This window comes from Mustela putorius, unplaced genomic scaffold, assembly GCF_011764305.1.
Source record: "Mustela putorius furo isolate JIRA1106 unplaced genomic scaffold, ASM1176430v1.1 tig00003845_pilon_pilon_pilon, whole genome shotgun sequence".
Lineage (NCBI taxonomy): Eukaryota > Metazoa > Chordata > Mammalia > Carnivora > Mustelidae > Mustela > Mustela putorius.
Window position 1 is genome coordinate 80,138,997 of NW_025421998.1, and position 23,169 is coordinate 80,162,165.

At 36.7% G+C, this 23,169-nt stretch overlaps 1 long non-coding RNA gene across 1 annotated transcript in view; it reads left to right on the forward strand.

Annotated features, from left to right (window-relative positions):
- The first annotated feature begins 786 nt into the window (after positions 1-786).
- Positions 787-23,169, forward strand: part of LOC123394829 — a 36,000-nt gene continuing 13,617 nt past the window's right edge. Inside the window, exon 1 of the long non-coding RNA XR_006609551.1 lies at positions 787-1,037. This is a non-coding gene — a long non-coding RNA (uncharacterized LOC123394829). The remainder of the gene's footprint in view (positions 1,038-23,169) is intronic.

Consider the following 23,169-nt stretch of genomic DNA (forward strand, 5'->3'; position numbering starts at 1 on the left):
AACATTAAAGAGGTAACACAGTTACTGTACTACAAGGTAGAAATCAGGTAACCATGAGTACAAAAAGTCGGACTGCCTGGATTCAAATTCTAGCTCTAACACTATTAGAATGATTCAGTCTCTCTGTGCCTACATTCCCTCATTGGTAATACATGAAATCTACATTACAGGGTTATTATAAGTTACTATAAACACTAAATCAGCTAATACATAGAAAGTGTTTAAACAAAGTATGCTTTATGTGTTTGTTTTTATCATGATTATTAGTAGTAATACTATTACAACTATCAGGACTCTTAGGGGTGAAAGGAATGGAAGCCGAGTTTACAATTGTTAACAGTTTTGGATTTAAAATTCATTCAACCTTAACTTACTAGTGATGCTGCAAGCCATATAAGCCACAAGTGATGACTGTTTTACAGACAGAATGAAGTTCTCTATGTTATGAGATCAAAACATTAAAAAAAAAGAAAACCAGCACCATACCTATTTCAATAGTTTCATATGGCAACTCTGATTTTTACACTGTGATTAATTTGGGTCCTGATTCATATCTATTTATTCACTCATTTATTCAACAAATAATTCACCCAATATTATTTATTCAGCAAATAGTTACCAGTTGCTTAAAATCCAATATGTGCCAGTCATTGTGTTTGTTTATGTAAAGATATATCCAATACTTCTCTGCTACAGAAGACTTACACAAAAATTTTTATTTATTATGACAGCATAATGGAATGACAAATAGCAAGGGAGACCCGGGACATCTTCATAAGGGCAGTGACATTTGATCTAGATTTTGAAGAGTAGGTGGGGAGAACATTCCATGAAGAAAGCAAAGCAAAGTATGTGATATGGTTCAATAATGAGAGTGTGTCTTACTCTACTCTGGGCACAGACATTTAATGTGCTTGAAGGGAAAGGTTTGTGTTGGGGGAAAAGCTGAAAACAAGGAGGCTGCGAAAGCCATTTGTGACTTCCTGGTGAAGAATCTCACCAAGGACCATTGACTAGATTCTGGAGACAGAGTGAAGGTAAGAGTCCTTCAAGGATGAAATACTTCTACTTCACAGACTGTGTGTTCTTTACTGTGCAACAAATTACCAAAAACTCAACAACTTAAAACAATACAAATAACTCACAGTATCATGGGTCCGGAGTCCAGCATATTTTGTTTAGATCTTCTGTGCCATGCTGAAATCAATAAATCCATTAGATCCATCTTTATCTAAAGCTCAACAAGGGAAACATCCACTTCCATATTCCTTAGGATTGTTGGCAGAATTCATTTCTTGCATGTATGACTGCAATGTTTACTTGCTGGCTTTTGGCTGGAACCACTGCCAGCTGCCAAGGCCTGCCTCAGGTTCTTGTCACCTTGACCCCCTCACGCCACAGAAGCTACTCCTCAAAAACAACAAAAGAATTTCTTTGATGCTTTCAGTTACTTTCATTAGAAAGAACTTAATTCCTTTTAAAGGTACATCTGATTAGATCAGGCCCACTCAAGATTATCTTTCTATTGAGGTGTAATTGGCAAATAGAATTGTTATATATTTGAAGTATTATAATGTGATTTGATATGCCTACATGTTGTGAGAGGATCCCCCACCATGAACTTAATTAACATAGCCATCACTTTATGTATTTACCTTTTTTGGTTTGTTTTTGGTGTGAATGCTTACGTTGTAGTCTCGTACGTGGTATCTCCAGCTGTGTTCTTTCACAAGATTGAGTTGGCCATATGGGAGCTTTTGTGATTCCACATGAATTTTAGGATTGTCTATGAAAAATGCCATTAGAATTCTGAAGGGGATTACCTCAGTTTAGTAGATCACTTTAGGTAGTACATTTTAACAATATTGATTTGTACAATCTATGAACATAGAATATCTATTAGTGTCTTCTTCAATTTCTTTCATCAACATCTGACATTTTTCAGTGTAGACAGCTTTTACTTCTTGGTTAAATGTATTCCTAAGTATTATCTTGTTTTAGATGTTATTGTAAATGGTGTTATTTTCTTAATTTTCCTTTCCAATAGTTCATTGTTAGGTATAGAAATGTCACAGATTTTTGTTTGTTGATTTTGTATCCTGCAATATTACTGAATTCATTTATTCTAACAGTGTTTTGATAGAGTCATTAGGATTTTCTATATATAAAATCATGTCATGTGCAAACAGGGATAATTTTGCTCTTTCCTTTTTGATTTGGGTGCCTTTTATTTCTTCTTCTTGCATAATTACTCTAGCTAAGATTCCTAGTACTGTGTTGACTAGAAGTGGTGACAGTGGGCATCCTGGTGTTGTTTCTGATCTTAGAGGAAAACCTTCTGGCTTTTCAACATTGAGCATTATTAGCTGCTGCACATGGCCTTTATTATGCTGAGGTACATTCTTTTTATCAGTTTGCTGAGTTTTTATCATGAAATAATTTTTAATTTTGTCAAATTAATTTTTCTGCACAAATTGAAATGATTGTATGACTTTTATCTTTAATTTTGTTAATGGGGTGCATCACAGTGATTAATTTGTAGATGTTGAACCATTCTTGCCCCTGCAATAAATCCCATTTGGTCACACAGTGTATGATCCTTTTGATGTAATGTAGAATTTGGTTTGCTAATATATTTTTTAAATTTTATTTTATTCTTTCAGTATTCCAAGATTCATTATTTATATACCAATACCCAATTCTCCGTGCAATGGGTCCTCCTTAATACCCACTACCAGGCTCACCCATCCCTGCACACTCCTCCCTTCTAAACCCTTAGTTTGTTTCTTAGAGTCCACAGTCTCTCATGGTTCATCTCCTCCTCCAATATCCCTTAATTCACTTTTCCTAATGTCGTCCATGTTATTCCTTATGCTCCACACATAAGTGAAAACATGTGATAATTGACTTTCTCTGCTTGTCTTATTTCACTCAGCATAATCTCCTCCAGTTCTGTCCATGTTGATACAAAAGTTGAGTATTCATCCTTTCTGATGGCTGAGTAACATTCCATTGTCTATATGGACCACATCTTCTTTATCTATTCATCTGTTGAAGGGCATCTTGGCTCTTTCCACAGTTTGACTATTGTGGACGTTGCTGCTCTGAACATTGGGGTGCATATGGCCCATCTTTTCACTACATCTGTGTCTTTGGGGTAAATACCCTGTAGCGCAATTGCTGCATCATAGCGTAGCTCTATTTTTAATTTTCTGAGGAATCTCCACACTGTTTTCCAAAGTGGCTGTACCAACTTGCATTCCCACCAATAGTGTAAGAGGTTTCCCCTTTCTCCACATCCTCTCCAACACTTGTTGTTTCCTGTCTTGTTAATCTTTGCCATTTTAACTGGTGTAAGGTGGTATCTCAATGTGGTTGCTAATATTTTGATGAATTTCTCATTTGTGTTCAGCAGGTATACTGGCCTGTAATTTTCTTTCTTTGTAGTGTCTTTGTCTGGTTTTGGTACCAGGGTAATGCTGGCCTTATAAAAGGAGTTTGGAAGTGCTCCCTCATCCTCAAATTTTTTGGGAATATTTGAAAAGGTTTGGCATTAATTCTTCTTTATATGTCTGGCAGAATTCACCAGTGAAGCCATCTGGTCCTGCATTTTTCTTTCTTGGGAGACTTTTGATTACTGATTCAAACTCCTTACTAGTGATTGGTATATTCAGATTTTCTATTTCTTTTTAATTCAATCTTGGTAGGTTGCATATTTCTAGGAATTTATCTATTTTTTCTCTAGGTTACCTAATTTGTCAGCATATGATTGTTCATAATAGTTTCTTATGACCTTTAATATTTCTGTGTTATAAGTTGTAATGTTTCCCCCTTTCATTTGTGATTTTATGTATGAGCCATCTCTTTTCTTGTGAGTTTAATCTAAAGATTTGTCAATTTTGTTTATCTTTAAAGAAAAACCACTCTTACTTTCACCCATCTTTTCTATATCTTTTAAACTTCTATTTCATTGGGGCACCTGGGTGGCTCAGTCTGTTAGGCATCTGCTTTTGACTTGGGTCATGATCCCAGGGTCCTGGGATTGAGTCCCACACACTGGCCTCCCTGCTCCATGGGGAGCCTGCTTCCCCCTCTCCCTCTGCCCCTCATCCCCTGCTTATGCTCACAGGCTGTCTCTTTCTATCAAATAAAGAAATAAAATCTTAAAAAAAAATAAATTTCTATTTCATTTATTTCTGCCCTTACCATTGTTATCTTCTACCTTCATTCTGTTTTGATTATCTCAAAGTCAACTGATTTGGGACTTTAATCATATCTTTCAAAAGTCTTTCACATTTATCATCTAGTCTAATCAAGTGAGTGATTATTGTATCATATTCATAGGTCTGCCCACGTACAAGGGGAGAGGAAAACATATATTCTATACATCATAGGCTGGGAAACTTGGGAGTCCATCTTAGAATTCTACCTACAACATAGACTCTCTGCTTTTGTGGGTTAAATGGATGATTTTGACCTCCATAATGTCTTCTGAAAAGACTTACTTAAGGGGCCTACAGTAATCATTTTTTCTTTTCCTCAATCATTTTCCACACATTTCCATCATGTCAAATAGGATATGTGCTGAACTGACTTGTACCCTGCAGTAAATTTTACTTATATTTTCAGTAGTGATTAGCTGTAATTAGCTATATTACTAAAGTCATTTTCTAGTCATATCAAGAATGCACTAATATGCATGTTGAAATGATTTACTGAGTTAAAGCAAATATAAGTCAAAATTCAAAAAACAAGAACAAAATATTTTAAAACTCCTAATAAGCTCAATGGATCAAACAACTTTTAATACTGCTCATTAGATACTTTGTTATCTGTGCATGAAACACAAACATGTAGACACATTTTCCTAAGGATTGGGCTGGGGGTTGGGTAGGAAACTCAGTAAAATGTGTTTAAAGATTTATAAAATGTGGCATCTATTCTTGGCCAGATATAAACCCAGACACACAATATAGGACAAGGTTAAGCTCTACTGTTCTGACATCAATGAGAATCTTGTGGAGACAGCTTCCCCCAAAGGCAATGGAGCAAAATGAAAATAATCAGCTTCCTTGAGAGCTGCTTTGTGACTTTCTTGTTGCCGTTGAAGGGATCTATGTGGGAATAATTAAGTGTTCCAAAGTAACACAAAGGACTAGAAGAGGCCTGAGCAACATGAGAGAACTTCGGTGTACAAGGCAGACAATTAAATATATTGGTGGGGCATTACATCGTATCTAATAGCTAATCCTCAGAAAACTAAAGTGAAAGAAGAAAGAAAAGATCAGCATTTGTGGATTACTTGCATGAAGACAAAACAAGATTGGGGTCACAAATGTGTTCTGTGTTTCATTCACTGGAGGTGGGGCTCTTCTTCCCAGGCAGCCATTCCTCATAGTTATTACACCTGCGTGTTTTTCTTAAAGTGAATCAGTTATAAAGACTCCTCCCTGTCCCTTGGCTGTGCTTGCTTGAATTTTATATCAGAGAATCTGGCTTGAAAGAATATAATGTGGTATATACCTTTTGTAGTCATTTCATAATTCTTGGATATTTCGTTTTGAGTTTTCAGTCCTTTTTCACATTCTTCTCAGTTTTATAGATTTTTATTGAGAGATCCTCAAGCTTAGAGGTTTAGTTCTCTGCCCTGTCTTGTCTACTAATAAGTCCATCAAAGGTATTCTTCATTTTAATTTCATAATTTAAAAAAATTATTTATTGAGATTTCCATTTGCCTATTGACATTATCCATCTGTTCTTGCATGTTGTCTACTTTTTTCCATTAATACCCTTAGCATATTAATTATATTTTTGAAAAATCCCTGGTCTAATAATTCCGCATTCCTGCCATATTAGACTCAGGTTCTGATGTTTGTTCTATCTCTTCAAACTATAATTTTTGCCTTTTGGTGTATCTTATAATTTTTGTGTGTGTGAAAAGGTGGGCTTTCTATACTGGATAAAATAATTTGTAGCAAATAGGCCTGTATATAATTTAAGGTTTGCTGGTAGAGGATGTGTTCTATCTGTGATTAGGTCCATCTTTTCGGAAGCCTGTGCTGCTGAACTGCAAATTTCATCGGGTACTTCTCAGAACTTTTTTCTTTCGTTATGTGGGACAAGTGGGCTACAGAGTGCTGGAGTGGTATATTTTCCTTCCCCCAGACAGGTTAGGCTCTGGGAAGTCATATTATATTAGTCTTCGGTAAAATAGCTTCTCCCGAGATCAGGAAAAACTTATCCTCATTAAGAAGACAAGATTGCCCAGGCAAACATCAAAATGGTTCCTTCTCTTCTCTGACAGAAGTCTAAGGGAATTTTTCTCCAGTACTTACTAGGAAGGTCCTACAGGTGAAATGCATAGAAGTGTGGAGGCTCCCCAGTGACGAAGTTCTGCTGGAGTTGTTAACTTTCAGTCTTGTCCACACTACACAGTGCCTTTAGCAATTCATCAGTTACAGTTTTCTATCCCAGTAGTAATTCCTACAAAGGTGCCTGCTTGAGGTTTTCTACTCCAGCAAGTCCGATTCTCTACCTGATGGTCTCTCCAGTTTGGAGGATAGCAGTTTTCCCTATGACATCATTTTTTTTTTTTTTAAGATTTTTACTTATTTACTTGATAGACAGAGAGAGATCACAAGTAGGCAGAGAGGCAGGCAGAGAGAGAGAGGGGGAAGCAGGCTCCCCGCTGAGCAGAGAGCCCAATGTGGGGCTCCATCCCAGGACCCCGAGATCATGAGCCGAGCTGAAGGCAGAGGCCCAAACCACTAAGCCACCCAGGCGCCCCCCCCATGACATCATTTTTTGATGAATCTAAAAAGAATTATTGATTTTTTTCAGTTTTTGCTGCTATTGTTGTTGTTTAGCTTTTTACTTGTTAAGATGGAGTGGTGACTCCTAAACTCTGAACATGTTGGATCTAAAATGGAAGTTCCCAAATATGCTTTTTAATCAAACATAGTAATTCTTGATCTAGTGTTGCCTTGATGTCCAAAGTTAATTATTATTAATTTCATACAGGATCTATACAAGATTTAAACATATGCTGATTCAAAATTTATTTGATGTTCATAGACTGAGTTATATAAACTTTTATTTTATGTGTATTGTACTCTGGCCAAAATACTACATGTATGCTAATTTTTCTTTTAAGGAGCACAAATGCCAGATGCCCATTTTTATTAGTGAGGCTGCTGATATATGTGCACATCAAAATACTTCTTAGTTTTTAATCTACATTTCCAGAGAACAATTCATATTCTGCCACCTTTTCTCTTAGAAAGAAGCAGACTTGGCCAACTGATATATTATATTGCTCTTCAACTGGAGCCAGTTTTCTTTCTTAAGTACATTTCTGCAACGTATCATTTATGATAAAAAATATTCAAGAGCTATCATTTTGTTATAGAAAGTATTTGTCAATTGCTTCCAGCCTTTATAATTGATTCATGCAAAATTCACGGAGTAAAAAACGTGTTGTTTTTTTTTTCAATTACAGTTTTCCAATAAACAGACACTATAAATAAGGGCCGGGAATGAAATTCCATTTCCTTGCATAAATGCTACAATGCAGTATGTAAGCAGATAACTTATAAAGATGATCAAATCTAGAAACTTAAAATAGAACTTGGAGGATATTTACCCAACCTTTCATACAAATTAAGAATCTTTTCAATGATACCCCTGGCAAATAATCATAATATACTTCCTACTAAGACACTAACGACCTTTTTTGTATACACAGGGATCTTATTCCACAACATTTAAATGTGTTATTAAAGTCTGTTATGGTTGAACATTGGATATGGGTAGTAGGTGGTGAAAGGGCGGGATAAGCAGAACTTAAACTACAACTCCTGTCTGCAGACTCCTTGCCAAGTCTTCTTACCATGAATTCAGAATGACAACCAGACTGGCTAGAGACGGCAGAATCCTGGCTGAGGGAACGTTAACAGGGACATATTTTTGGCGTTAGTTCATACTTCTCTCATGAAAAAGAAATGTGTTTCTTCTAAAAATAGATAAACTAAAATGTATATCAAAACTCAGAGGTAAGCCTGCCTAGAAAACGGCCTCATAAAGGCAGCATGACACTACAAAGAAAATCATTCTCAGTATGTCATTTTGGTACTATTTCATTTTCTCAAGATGTCTCTAAACAAAGCTCTACAACACTTCCATTTTATTTCCTAAGGAACAAGATCCTACACATTTTATATTCATTATCCCACCTATTAATTTGACTCAGTGAAATCAGCATTAGTTACATAATACATTTTTAAATCCTAGCCTGATTATTCTTACTTTGTTCATGTGTCCTAGCCTATCTCTTCATTTGTATTCATATGCAGCAAAATTTTTACTCATCCAATTTATAAAGGGTCTATTTAGTGTAGGTAGGGTAATGGAAGTACAATATAATAAACCTAAATTTTCTATCAGCATATGCAAAATATTTTTGAAGATTAAATCTATTATCCAAAATAATACAATTCACTCCAAAGTTAAAAACATGCTACACTGGTCACTGTTTTGTTATATTCGTTAATGTATCCTACAAATATTTACTGTGTACCCAACGTATTTCAGACTCTGTTTTTGTTTTTTTTTTTTTTAAAGATTTATCAGAGAGAGAGAGGGAGAGAGCGAGCACAGAAAGACAGAGTGGCAGGCAGAGGCAGAGGGAGAAGCAGGCTCCCTGCTGAGCAAGGAGCCCGATGTGGGACTCGATCCCAGGACGCTGGGATCATGACCTGAGCCGAAGGCAGCTGCTTAACCCACTGAGCCACCCAGGCGTCTGTTTTAAGTTTTGTTGATACAGTTCTGAACAAAAGAGTTAAAACTCAACCTTACATTCTTGTTTTGGGGAGAGACTGACAACAAACAAAGAAATATGTATGTGAAAGATGGTGATGACTGAAATAGGGGCATGAAGCAAGGAGATGAGCCAGAGGACATGTGGAGGTGCAAATTTAAAAGAGATCCAGAGAAGGTGTCACCAAAAATGTGATATTTAAGTAAAGACCTGAGGAGGTAAGAAAATGAGCTTTGTGGGTATCTAGAAAGAAAACATTTCAGACAAAGGGAGAAACAAGTGTGAGGCTCTGGGGGGCGGGGGTGGGAATACACCTGGAGACTTCAAGGAAAATCCAGGAGGCCAGTGTGGCTGGAGGAGAGTTAAAGATATTATAGGAGGGCGCCTGGGTGGCTCAGTTGGTTAAGTGACTGCCTTTGGCTCAGGTCATGATCCTGGAGTCCCAAGATCGAGTCCCACATCGGGCTGCCAGCTCCATGGGGAGTCTGCTTCTCCCTCTGACCTTCTCCTCTCTCGTGGTCTCTCTCTCTCTCTCTCTCAAATAAATAAATAATCTTTTTAAAAAAAGATATTATAGGAGAGCATCCAGGGTAGTCATATCCTAGAGACTTTGAGGTCAAAATAAGAGGCTGTTAGAGAGTTCTGAATGGAGGGGTGAAATGGTTTTACATTTTTACAAGTTCACCAGAGGCATTGTGCAAAATAAGAGAGCAAGGAAAAAAGAAAGACTGTGGAAGGTTTTCGTACAGTGATCTAGCTGAAGGATGATGGCAGCTTGGTCAGATCAAGAGCACTGAATGTGTCTTAAAAAGGTAGTTTCTACAGTATGTACTATTGAAGTGAATGTGAAATATGAGAGCTAAAGTTTGATTTCAAGATTTCTTGGTGTCATCAGCTGGAAGGATGGAGTGTCCATTAACTGAGATGAAGAAGAAAGACTATAGGAGGGGCAAGTTTAGACATTAAGTTTGAGATTTAGATTAGGCAATGGGTAATATTAAGTCTGGCATTCAAAGGAGTTTCAGACAAGTTGTATATACTGAGGCATTGCTGGTTTACTGGAGGGAATTCAGGCAATGAGACTAGATGTAGCGTAAAAGGAAAACAGAAAGAGAGAGAAGTTCAAAGATGGGAGTGTTGATCACGCCACTGTTTAGTGGCTGGAGAAATGCGGAGGAGCTAGCAAAAGGAACTGAGGAGAAACTCCTGTAAGCCAAAAAGAGTTACTTAAGAAGGGAAGGATCAATTGTGTCAAAGCTGCAGACATGTCAACCATGCTGCAGACTGAGAGATGGCACTGGACTTAACTACACAGAGATCACTGGTGCCCTTCACAAAAGTACCTTTAGTGGAGCATTAGAGATAAAAGCTAGTGGGAATGTTTGAGAAAGAACAAAAGGAGAGAAATCAGAGACTGTGAATAGAAAAACTTTTCAAGGAGACTTGATGCAAAGAAAACGAAAGTGAAATAAGAAACAAAAAAGAAAAGAAAAAACTACTATGTTTGTTTGTTTTAAATGGGTGAAATAAGATGAATTTTCCTCTATTTGTGGGCATTTGAGAATTCATTTAAAGAAAAGGCAATAATTTAAGAATCTATGTGCCAAAGAGAAACACAATATTATCTTTGAAAGCCTATATTTGGGCTGGGGAGCATTAATATTTGGGGGTAATGGTTGGTGTAATTGCAAGAGCAGTAGTTAATTGTCCACAAACACAAAATGACCTTCTTTCAAACACACTAAGCTTCTTCTTTCTATGTTTACAACATTTTAGAAATGAAATGCAAATCCTTAAATGAATCTTAAGAGACAAAAAGACTGAGACTTTAGAAGCAATGTTTTAAGTGCATGAGAAAGTCCAAAGATATTAAAATTCCCTCATTTATGTGTATTTTTATGACACTTTTGAAAATGAAAACATTTGTTTAACTGAGATTTGGCTTGCATTTTGTCTAAAGTTTGCACAAAACTTAAGAGAATAATCTACTTTTGCTATATATTTTAATGAAATAAAATCACCTCTGGGGAAAAAAATCTGAACAGTCTCATGGTATTATTATGAAAATGAAACAAAACTTTTGATAACAAGCAAAGGAAAGAAAACTGATAACTAAGTAATACCATCTAAAGCTATTACTAAGGTCTAGTGCCAAAAAACATTAGCTAAAAAGAATTCTTCTGTGTGTTACTGGAAGTTCAAAGACACTGACACTATCAGGGAATGTCAGACAACTTAATAGTATAGATTAAAGAAGAAATCTTTTTAAAATGTTGACTTATACTGTTGAGAGTGTTAAAATAATTTGATATAACAACATATGCTTCGTTAGAATTTTTTCATCCTCTTTTTTCAGACGTGCTCATGTGCACACACATGCGCACACACCCATCCCCCCGCCACACCAAAGTCTCGCTAAAGTAATAATTCTGGCTATGAATGTAGACTGGACAAGAAAGGGAAGAAAGCACATTTATCCCAACACAGAAGAGGGAATTTTTTTATTGTGAAAAAAAGATTAAGACAAAAAAAAAAAAAAAAAAGAAAGAAAGAAAGAAAGAAAATTACCCAGGCTGCACTAAAAATAGTGTGAATTTTGTTGAGGAGAAAAAGTCACTCATAGCTCAACATTAGCAATGACAATTCTCTCTTGTGTTTATCTTCTCTGAAATAAAATATAGTCTATACGTTCTCAACATGTGGAGAATGATACTCCATCAACAGAATAATAGGAAAATGGAAAAGCATAATTATGCATGGAAGAAGATGGTAGCATTCTAATCATGGTGTATCTTGCACTACCAGATTTTCCACACTACTTTTTCAGCACATAAAAGCCAGTGAAGTGGAGTACAAATACAAAATTCAGCAGTGTAGGGAAGTTCAATTCCTTTAGAATTGGCATGCTGCAGAATAAGCCTGGTTTAGGAAGAGCGAGTCTCTATCACTGACATTTCTGTCAACTTATTTTACAAGTTACAGAAAATTTCCAGATACAAGTGGTCATTTTGAATACCTATAAATATGACTTTCATGCTTTATTATTATTTTTTTTAATTTTTAAAAAAGATTTTATTTGTTTATTTGACAGAGAGAGAGAGAGCAGGAGAGCACAGCAGGGGGAGTGGCAGAGGGAGAAGCAGTCTCCTGCTAAGCAGGGAGCCTGATGTGGGGCTCTAACCTAGGACCCTGGGATCATGACCTGAGTCGAAGGCATATGCTTAACCAACCGAGCCACCCAGGTGCCCCTGACTTTGACACTTCAGATGTCAATCTTTATGATAAAAAAAATCAATAATTCTGACCAAAAGGAGAACCATCTCTGGATAATTTTAGAAGAAAAACACAATTTCTTCAGAATGTAAGTTCTTTGTATCGTTTAGTCAGCTTAGCAAGGTGTGGGTGGAAGTAGGATTTAAGTCAATGTCTTGAATTAACAAAATAATACTGTTATATCTTTACACAATATACATGTTATTATTATGGCAGTAAACTGAAAATTAAAAGTTAACTTAAATTAGTATATATTTCTGTTAATAAAAGTAACAGATACCTATTGTAGAATGCATGAAAACTATAGACAACAAAATACAAATCACCTATTAATAACACTCATGAGTAATATCTAACATTTGATATATGTACTTGAAGACATTTTCTATTCATGTTATATCAACTAAATTAAGATCATATGATAATATGTACTATTGTTTCACATCCCATTATTTTAATATGCTCTGCAATGAATATTTCCCCTTATTTAATATTATTTGGAAGAAATCATATACATAAACAATATTTAACAACTCCTTTATTGTTGTATATTAAGATGCCTCCTTTTTTGGAATCCTAAATGGGGCTAAGATTAATATACATATACTGAAGTTTTACTTTGAGTAAAGTGACTTTGTAATTATATTCACTAAATTATTATATATCTAAATACAGTTCACCAATAATGGAATAAACAGTTAAATATTTAATTAGATTTATTATGCCTAACACAACTCCAAAAATTTTATGAGTACTAGAGACTTCAACTGAAAAAGTAAGAAAATTAAAGCAGGAAAAATGAGAATTGAGAGAGGAAATAGAACCTGAGAAAGATATACGCCTGAAATACATGGCCTAAGATCTCACATAGTTAGTAGAAAAAGTCACAATGTTGTTTGGAGTTTCTGAATAGCCAAATCAGAAAGGGAAATATACTGTAATTCCCAATACCTATAAGTACCAACTCAGGATTGAAATAATAATGTTATTCTCAGGGGTAGCTCACTTTTTCTAGATGCTATGACTTGAGCAGACTTTCTTCTTTGGATTTTCATAAAGATAAGTCAGGTTGATAAAGTGGATTTCATCTCCAATGACATCCCTTCAACTTATTTTGACAGAGCTATTCATTATACTATCTCTCCATGTAGACCAAGGGCATAATGGCAAAATCAAAGAACGTTAAAATACACATTAATGGGTCCTCATTTGTCAGCTTAATTTCTATTTGAAAAATTCTATAAAACAGTGACCACTTGGCTGAATAAAACTAACATGTGTTATATTTCAATTTAATTTTTACTTTAATCACATTTAGCTTTAAAAAGCCAGAGAATGAAAATATTTTGAACTGCTTTTTAATGGTGGGGGAAAATATTTTGACAGTTGGCATAAAAGCTGCCGTTATAACAAGGATTTAGAATATATCATCTTGTTTCCAAAGAAGTGATTTTGTTTTTAAATTACATATTTCACCTAATTCCAAATAGAATGAGTTGGCTTACAGTCAAAAGCAAAATTGCATACATAGAACAACTGACACTGAAATAAAGTACTAAGAGTCATGAAATCATGCTATACAGATTGGAAGGAGATGTTTATACAAAAAAATTGGGCTGAGGAGACCTACTGCATTAAACTCCTTGGCAATAAATGTGGCATAAATCTAATGAAAAAATAATGGGAAGTACTTCAGAACATGAGGAAAAATAGACACATTATTACCAGAAAATTTAAACTCACAAATACTACCTATTTTAATTTAATGCAATTTTATTTTATTTTATTTTATTTTTTAACTTGAATGATGGAGAGTAGTACAGTAAAGTAAAACAGAGCAAAGGAAAAAAGAGCAAAGAGAAAATAGCTCTTGGGAAACAATATAGACTCCAGGTAACCTTCATAAACTGAAAAATGATCTAAAATTCCAAGGTGTGTATACCTCCCCCCCAGCCCCAAAACTCTGATCAACACGTCTGTGAAAGTAGGACTCCTAGTCTCTACCAGATAAGGAAACATTTGTAGAGGAGTCACAAAATTCTCCAAAGAGCCCTTTCCCCTCAACAAAGACTGCATGAAGCTCTCTGGCTGGTGCCTCCTAAACAAGCAACAGAAAAGTAAACAGAAAAAAATACCCAAAGCCCCCAAATGCAGCTTGGCTAGAAACACAGACCTGTCAGAGTCAGAGATGGAAAGGAGAGTGAAGAAATCATTCATAATATTTTAGGAGAAATGGACTGTTTAGATCCAGTGAGATTCAAAGAAATGGTCTCACAGGCATCCAAAAACACTAAACCACCTTTCCCAAAAAATATATATATATCATATACAAGACAGAACAATTTTGAAAAAGATGTTAGCTCTAAAACAGAGAAAATGTTCCTACTAGTGTTTTACAGCATAGGAGAAATAAGTAAAAATGAGAATTTAATAAATAAAAACACTCAAGCAGGGACTCGTGGATGGTTTAGTCAGCTGGGCATCTGCCTTCAGCTCCAGTCTTGATCCCAGAGTCCTGGGATCAAGCCCCACATGGGGTTCTCTGCTCAGCAGGAGTCTGCCTCTCCCTCTCCCTCAACCTTCTGCTCTGCCTACTTGTGTTCTCTCTCTGTGAAATAAATCTTTAAAAAAAACACTTAAATACAAGATAATAAAACAAGAGAATGAGATCAAAACTGGAAATGACAGAGTCAATGAAATGATATGAGGCTCAAAATAATACTATTACAGAAGTAAAAAAAAAAAAAAAAAAGAAAGTACAGAATAGGTATACTTTAAAACTGAGATAATACCATAGAAGAATGACTTGAGATAATTAAGTGATTGCAGGAAAAAAGCCTAAGCAATCAAAGAAATTTGAAAGAAAATCAGATATCAAGGCAAGGCAAAAATGAACTAATATGAAGATAACAGGGTTCATAAGAGAGAATCCAACCAATTGATCAGAAAAAGAATTTGAATATATAATGTCAACAAAAATCCCTGAGATAAAGGGATGTCTACATTAACAGTTTAACAAAACCCACCTGTATCTCAGAAAAGATGATTTACAATGATGATTAAGAGCTGGTATAATTTGATGACCTGAGATTCACAACTAAAGATGGAGAAGAAAGCAAAATTCTAAAGTACAGTATTATGGAGATATATAACAGGCAGATCAAGAGTAACTACCCCCAAACCATCCTAGGTATAAGACCCGGACTAGGATTCTGTAAGCCTGGAATGCTAGTGAGACTTTCCCAAAGGTTGTGAGATATTTAGACAATGGTGACCCAACAGATGGATTTCAGGATCAGAGTGGAAAGCCATGGGGAATACTGTGGGTAGACCCTTTCAAGTTCCTTTACATCTTCCTTCTTCTTGAAAAGTTGGGCAGCTATAAACAACATTCCAGAGGAATTCTATCATGCCCAAGTAACTGGAGCTAGACTTAATGTTCTTGTGATAAACAAATAGAAAACTGAAAAGATTATATAAAACAGTAGTTTTCAGACATTGGACAAGAGGTAGTAGTACCAGACTGTGATACCAGGTAAAAAGAGTAATGAAGGAGTCCTATAATCCTGGTTTTCCACCTCGAGGCAACTTCCTGACTACAGTGCAGGAAGGTGTTCCCAGAATAAGCACAATCACAAAATAAGCATCATCTTCTGCTTCACCTATGAGAAGTGACCTCTAGGAAATCTGGCAGCTCTGAGCTTCAATTTACTGACAAATATAATATCCTGGCCTATAATTGTTGCAAAAATTACACTGTATGTAGAAGTAGACAGATGTATATAGATATACTCCCAAGTCATGATAATTACCAAATAAATCTTCACTATTATTACTCTTGATTAGATATCTCACAGTGTTTTTACTTATGTTGAAGTTACTAAATTGAACTGAAGAAAATTTAGAATTTCATGAAACAGAGTACTTACCATAAGACTATAAAATTGGGAGAAGCCTGTTTGTATCCACATGATGGCAAATCATTAAGTAGAACTTTTAACAATTAGACTTTTTATGGGATAGAAGAAAATGGAAATATTAAAAAGTGTTTGCAGTTGTGTTACAGAATTTATGACCTGAATAATTAGGGTGTTTGCTTGCAAATGGAGCCCAACAAAAAAAAAAAAAAATTCATACTACATCTTGAAAATAAACTGCATGATTTGGAACAAAACCCAGCAGCTGTGAGTCACTACTTGTAACTGAGAACACCAGCATTGAGGCACTTGTGGAAGATCTGTAAGCGAAGATCTTAGAGACACCATTCCTCTTAATTAGCCCAAGGAAGTGAAAGAAGGTCTTTTATATATTACTCTCAGGTGTTTGATAATGCTTCATAGACTGAAGAATCTAATCACATGAAAACTTTTATCTTCTAGGTGAGATCATTATCCTTCACAAATGGGTTGCTTGAGAGCAATAATTCAACATTTAATTGTGTTTTCTTTATTTCTCCTAAGAGATAAATCTAGAAAAATATGAATTGCATTGTTGTTAAAGTTTCAGCAGACCTTAGTATCAGAATAATGTTCCCAAATGGCATCTTTCCTATTATTAGTCAACAATATGAGCTTTGAGTATTTGAGTGCAATGTTTATGGGACATGGTGCCATAAGGTAGGACAGCTTTAACTCTGTACTCCCCTGTGAGGTATTAACACCTTTGAAGTAGTTCTACTTTCTGGAAGCAGTAGAGCAGGTATATACACATATTCTGTGATGGTGAATATGACCCTAAAACAATCACAGTTGCAAATTGCAAAATGGCTCAAATTCTTCCTGAGTCCAAGCCCTTTCCTAAGTCCATGCCCTTTGCCAAATAGCCTTGCAGGGTCCTCCTGCTTTGACTGTGAGGTCAGGCAAGGGTTTTGCTCAGACAAACAGGCTTGGATATCAGTTGCCAAATTGGGTTTGTTCTCTTGTTCCCTGACATCCATGAGAAGGACATGCTAAGGCTAGTTTGCTGGAAGATGAGACAGATGTAAAAGAGATGAAGTATCCCAGTCAGGACCATTCAAAATCACCCCAAATCCAGTCCACCCCAAACATGTGGGAGAGCCTAGGCACTAGTCAAGACCAGAAAATCCTCCCAGCCAACCTATGGATTTGTGACCTAATAATAAATGCTTATTTTCCCTTAAGCCACTGAATTTATGCAGAGGTGTGACATCCAAAATTTAGAGTGGTTAGCTTTCATCAAACCCAATCTCTGGCAACTGAATTAAACAGGAAATGCAAGTCAGTTTCTTGGGGTCTTTTCCATCTTCGGAAACTGTGGTCCTGCATGCCAGCCTTGTTTGCTTAAGGTGCTGGTTGTAACTCAAATATTCTGCAATTAATGATTTGGCAGAACAAACACATACTTCCTTTACGATCTTTCTCCAGCTTGATCTAAAAATGTTTCTATTGGCCTAAGGAAATCTTTTCAAATGGGGTTAAAAAATAAGTTGGATTATACTCGAAGAGAGCAGGGTAAACTAAAGCTGAGCGATGTCAACAAATGATCATCAAAAAACTGTAGAGTAAATCGGATGTCAAAACAATTATATGGGTTTTGGCATTAACTGAAAGACTTTTGTATCTAAAAAAGAAGACTTTCTCATTTATAATGTGAAATTAACTTCATGTCCAAAAATTCTGGGTAAATAATAAATACCCAGAAGCAAGCCACAGAAATTTTGTGAATTTAAAAAATAATATCTCGATTGGGAGTCAAGATGGCGGAGAAGTAGCAGGCTGAGACTACTTCAGCTAGCCGGAGATCAGCTAGATAGCTTATCTAAAGATTGCAAACACCTGCAAATCCATCGGCAGATCGAAGAGAAGAAGAAGAACAATTCTGGAAACAAAAACAACCACTTTCTGAAAGGTAGGACCGGCGGAGAAGTGAATCCAAAGCGACAGGAAGATAGACCCCGGGGAGAGGGGCCGGCTTCCGGCAAGCGGCGGAGCAACGGAGCACAAAATCAGAACTTTTAAAAGTCTGTTCTGCTGAGGGACATCGCTCCAGAGGCTAGACCAGGGTGAAGCCCACGCGGGGTCAGCATGGCCTCAGGTCCCGCAGGGTCACAGAAGGATCGGGGGTGTCTGAGTGTCGCAGAGCTTGTGCGTATTGGAACAGGAAAGCCGGCTACAGAGAAAGAGCCAACAGTAAGCTCACAGCTCGGGGTTACCTTGAACTGGTCACAGGCTCCGTGAGCTCGGAGTGCGGCCGGAGGTCAGGCAGACGGGAGTAACTGGGCGCTATTCTCTGAGGACACACTGAGAAGTGGGGCCCCGGGCTCTCAGCTCCTCCAGACCGGAGACCAGAGGACGCCATTTGTATTCCCGTCCTCCGGAACTCTACGGAAAGCGCTCAGGGAACAAAAGCTCCTGAAAGCAAACCCGAGCGGATTACTCAGCCCGGCCCCTGGTAAGGGCGGTGCAATTCCTCCTGGGGCAAAGACACTTGAGAATCACTACACCAGGCCCCTCCCCCAGAAGATCACAAAGAAATCCAGCTAAGACCAAGTTCACCTACCAAGGAGTGCAGTTTCAATACCAAGGAGAGCAGCAGAATTCCAGAGGAGGAGAAAGCAAAGCACGGAACTCATGGCTTTCTCCCTGTGATATATTTTTCTTTTTTCTTTTTTTTTCCCCTGTAATTTTTTTAGTCTTGCAGTTAATTTAATTTTTTTCTTTTTCATTTTTTTCTCTTAATCTAATTTTTTTTAACTTTTACCCTTTTTTAACGTTTTCAAACTAGTTTATCTAATATATATATTTTTTCCTTTTTATATTTTTCTTTATTTGTTTTCCTTTTTTAAATTCTTTTCGTTTTTTTTTTCTTTTTTTCTTTTTGTTTTTTATTTCTTTCTTTTTCAACCTCTTTTTATCCCCTTTCTCCCCCCTCACCATTTGGGATCTCTTCTGATTTGGTTAAAGCATATTTTCCTGGGGTTGTTGCCACACTTTTAGTATTTTACTTACTCCTTCATATACTCTTATCTGGACAAAATGACAAGGCAGAAAAATTCACCACAAAAAAAAGAACAAGAGGCAGTACCCAAGGCTAGGGACCTAATCAATACAGACATTGGTAATATGTCAGATCTAGAGTTCAGAATGACAATTCTCAAGGTTCTAGCCGGGCTCGAAAAAGGCATGGAAGATATTAGAGAAACCCTCTCGGGAGATATAAAAGCCCTTTCTGGAGAAATAAAAGAACTAAAATCTAACCAAGTTGAAATCAAAAAAGCTATTAATGAGGTGCAATCAAAAATGGAGGCTCTCACTGCTAGGATAAATGAGGCAGAAGAAAGAATTAGTGATATAGAAGACCAAATGACAGAGAATAAAGAAGCTGAGCAAAAGAGGGACAAACAGCTACTGGACCACAAGGGGAGAATTCGAGAGATAAGTGACAACATAAGATAAAACAACATTAGAATAATTGGGATTCCAGAAGAAGAAGAAAGAGAGAGGGGAGCAGAAGGTATACTGGAGAGAATTACTGGGGAGAATTTCCCCAATATGGCAAAGGGAACAAGCATCAAAATTCAGGAGGTTCAGAGAACGCCTCTCAAAATCAATAAGAAGAGGCCCACACCCCGTCACCTTATAGTAAAATTTACAAGTCTTAGTGACAAAGAGAAAATCCTGAAAGCAGCCTGGGAAAAGAGGTCTGTAACATACAAGGGTAAAAATATTAGATTGGAAGCTGACTTATCCACAGAGACCTGGCAGGCCAGAAAGAGCTGGCATGATATTTTCAGAGCACTAAACGAGAAAAACATGCAGCAAGAATACTATATCCAGCTAGGCTATCATTGAAAATAGAAGGAGAGATTAAAAGCTTCCAGGACAAACAAAAACGTAAAGAATTTGCAAACACCAAACCAGCTCTACAGGAAATATTGAAAGGGGTCCTCTAAGCAAAGAGAGAGCCTACAAGTGGTAGATCAGTAAGGAACAGAGAGAGTATACAGTAACAGTCACCTTACAGGCAAAACAATGGCACTAAATTCATATCTCTCAATAGTTACCCTGAATGTGAATGGGCTAAATGCCCCAATCAAAAGACACAGGGTATCAGAATGGATAAAAAAACAAAACCCATCTATATATTGCCTCCAAGAAACTCATTTTAAGCCCGAAGACACCTCCAGATTTAAAGTGAGGGGGTGGAAAAGAATTTACCATGCTAATGGACATCAGAAGAAGGCAGGAGTGGCAATACTTATATCAGATCAATTAGACTTTAAGCCAAAGACTATAATAAGAGATGAGGAAGGACACTATATCATACTCAAAGGGTCTGTACAACAAGAAGATCTAACAATTTTAAATATCTATGCTCCCAACGTGGGAGCAGCCAACTATATAAACCAATTAATAACAAAATCAAAAAAACACATCAATAATAATACAATAATAGTAGGGGACTTTAACACTCGCCTCACTGAAATGGACAGATCTTCCAAGCAAAAGCTCAGCAAGGAAATAAAGGCCTTAAACGACACACTGGACCAGATGGACATCACAGATATATTCAGAACATTTCATCCCAAAGCAACAGAATACACATTCTTCTCTAGTGCACATGGAACATTCTCCAGAATAGAACACATCCTCGGTGTTCTACCAGTCTACCAGGACTCAACCGGTATCAAAAGATTCGGATCATTCCCTGCATATTTTCAGACCACAATGCTCTGACTAGAACTCAACCACAAGAGGAAGTTTGGAAAGAACCCAAATACATGGAGACTAAACAGCATCCTTCTAAAGAATGAATGGGTCAACCGGGAAATTACAGAAGAATTGAAAAAAATCATGGAAACAAATGATAATGAAAATACAACAGTTCAAAATCTGTGCGACACAACAAAGGCAGTCCTGAGAGGAAAATATATAGCGGTACAAGCCTTCCTCAAGAAACAAGAAAGGTCTCAGGTACACAACCTAACCCTACACCTTAAGGAGCTGGAGAAAGAACAAGAAAGAATCCCTAAGCCCAGCAGGAGGAGAGAAATCATAAAGATCAGAGCAGAAATCAATGAAATAGAAACCAAAAAGACAATAGAGCAAATCAACGAAACTAGGAGCTGGTTCTTTGAAAGAATTAATAAAATTGATAACCCCCTGGCCCGACTTACAAAAAGAAAAGAAAAAGGACCCAAATAAATAAAATCATGAATGAAAGAGGAGAGATCACAACTAACAACAAAGAAATACAAACTATTATAAGAACATACTATGAGCAACTTTACGCCAACAAATTTGACAATCTGGAAGAAATGGATGCATTCCTAGAAACATATAAACTACCACAACTGAACCAGGAAGAAATAGAAAGCCTGAACAGACCCATAAACAGTAAAGAGATTGAAACAGTCATTAAAAATCTCCAAACAAACAAAAGCCCAGGGCCAGACGGCTTCCCGGGGGAATTCTACCAAACATTTAAAGAAGAACTAATTCCTATTCTCCTGAAACTGTTCCAAAAAATGGAAATGGAAGGAAAACTTCCAAACTCATTTTATGAGGCCAGCATCACCTTGATCCCAAAACCAGACAAGGATCCCATCAAAAAAGAGAGCTATAGACCAATATCCTTGATGAACACAGATGCAAAAATTCTCACCAAAATACTAGCCAATAGGATTCAACAGTACATTAAAAGGATTATTCACCACGACCAAGTGAGATTTATTCCAGGGCTGCAAGGTTGGTTCAACATCCGCAAATCAGTCAATGTGATACAACACATCAATAAAAGAAAGAACAAAAACCATATGATACTCTCAATAGATGCTGAAAAAGCATTTGACAAAGTACAGCATCCCTTCCTGATCAAAACTCTTCAAAGTGTAGGGATAGAGGGCACATACCTCAATATCATCAAAGTCATCTATGAAAAACCCACCGCAAATATCATTCTCAATGGAGAAAAACTGAAAGCTTTTCCGCTAAGGTCAGGAACACGGCAGGGATGTCCATTATCACCACTGCTATTCAACATAGTACTAGAAGTCCTAGCCTCAGCAATCAGACAACAAAAGAAAATTAAAGGCATCCAAATCGGCAAAGAAGAAGTCAAATTATCACTCTTCGCAGATGATATGATACTATATGTGGAAAACCCACAAGACTCCACTCCAAAACTGCTAGAACTTATACAGGAATTCAGTAAAGTGTTAGGATATAAAATCAATGCACAGAAATCAGTTGCATTTCTCTACACCAACAACAAGACAGAAGAAAGAGAAATTAAGGAGTCCATCCCATTTACAATTGCACCCCAAACCATAAGATACCTAGGAATAAACCTAACCAAAGAGGCACAGAATCTATACTCAGAAAACTATAAAGTACTCATGAAAGAAATCGAGGAAGACACAAAGAAATGGAAAAATGTTCCATGCTCCTGGATTGGAAGAATAAATATTGTGAAAATGTCTATGCTACCTAAAGCAATCTACACATTTAATGCAATTCCTATCAAAGTACCATCCCTCTTTTTCAAAGAAATGGAACAAATAATTCTAAAATTTATATGGAACCAGAAAAGACCTCGAATAGCCAAAGGAATATTGAAAAAGAAAGCCAACGTTGGTGGCATCACAATTCCAGACTTCAGGCTCTATTACAAAGCTGTCATCATCAAGACAGCATGGTACTGGCACAAAAACAGACACATAGATCAATGGAACAGAATAGAGAGCCCAGAAATAGACCCTCAAATCTATGCTCAACTAATCTTCGACAAAGCAGGAAAGAATGTCCAATGGAAAAAAGACAGCCTCTTCAATTAATGGTGTTGGGAAAATTGGACAGCCACATGCAGAAAAATGAAATTGGACCATTTCCTTACACCACACATGAAAATAGACTCAAAATGGATGAAGGACCTAAATGTGCGAAAGGAATCCATCAAAATCCTTGAGGAGAACACAGGCAGCAACCTCTTTGACCTCAGCCGCAGCAACATCTTCCTAGGAACATCACCAAAGGCAAGGGAAGCAAGGGCAAAAATAAACTATTGGGATTTCATCAAGATCAAAAGCTTTTGCACAGCAAAGGAAACAGTTAACAAAATCA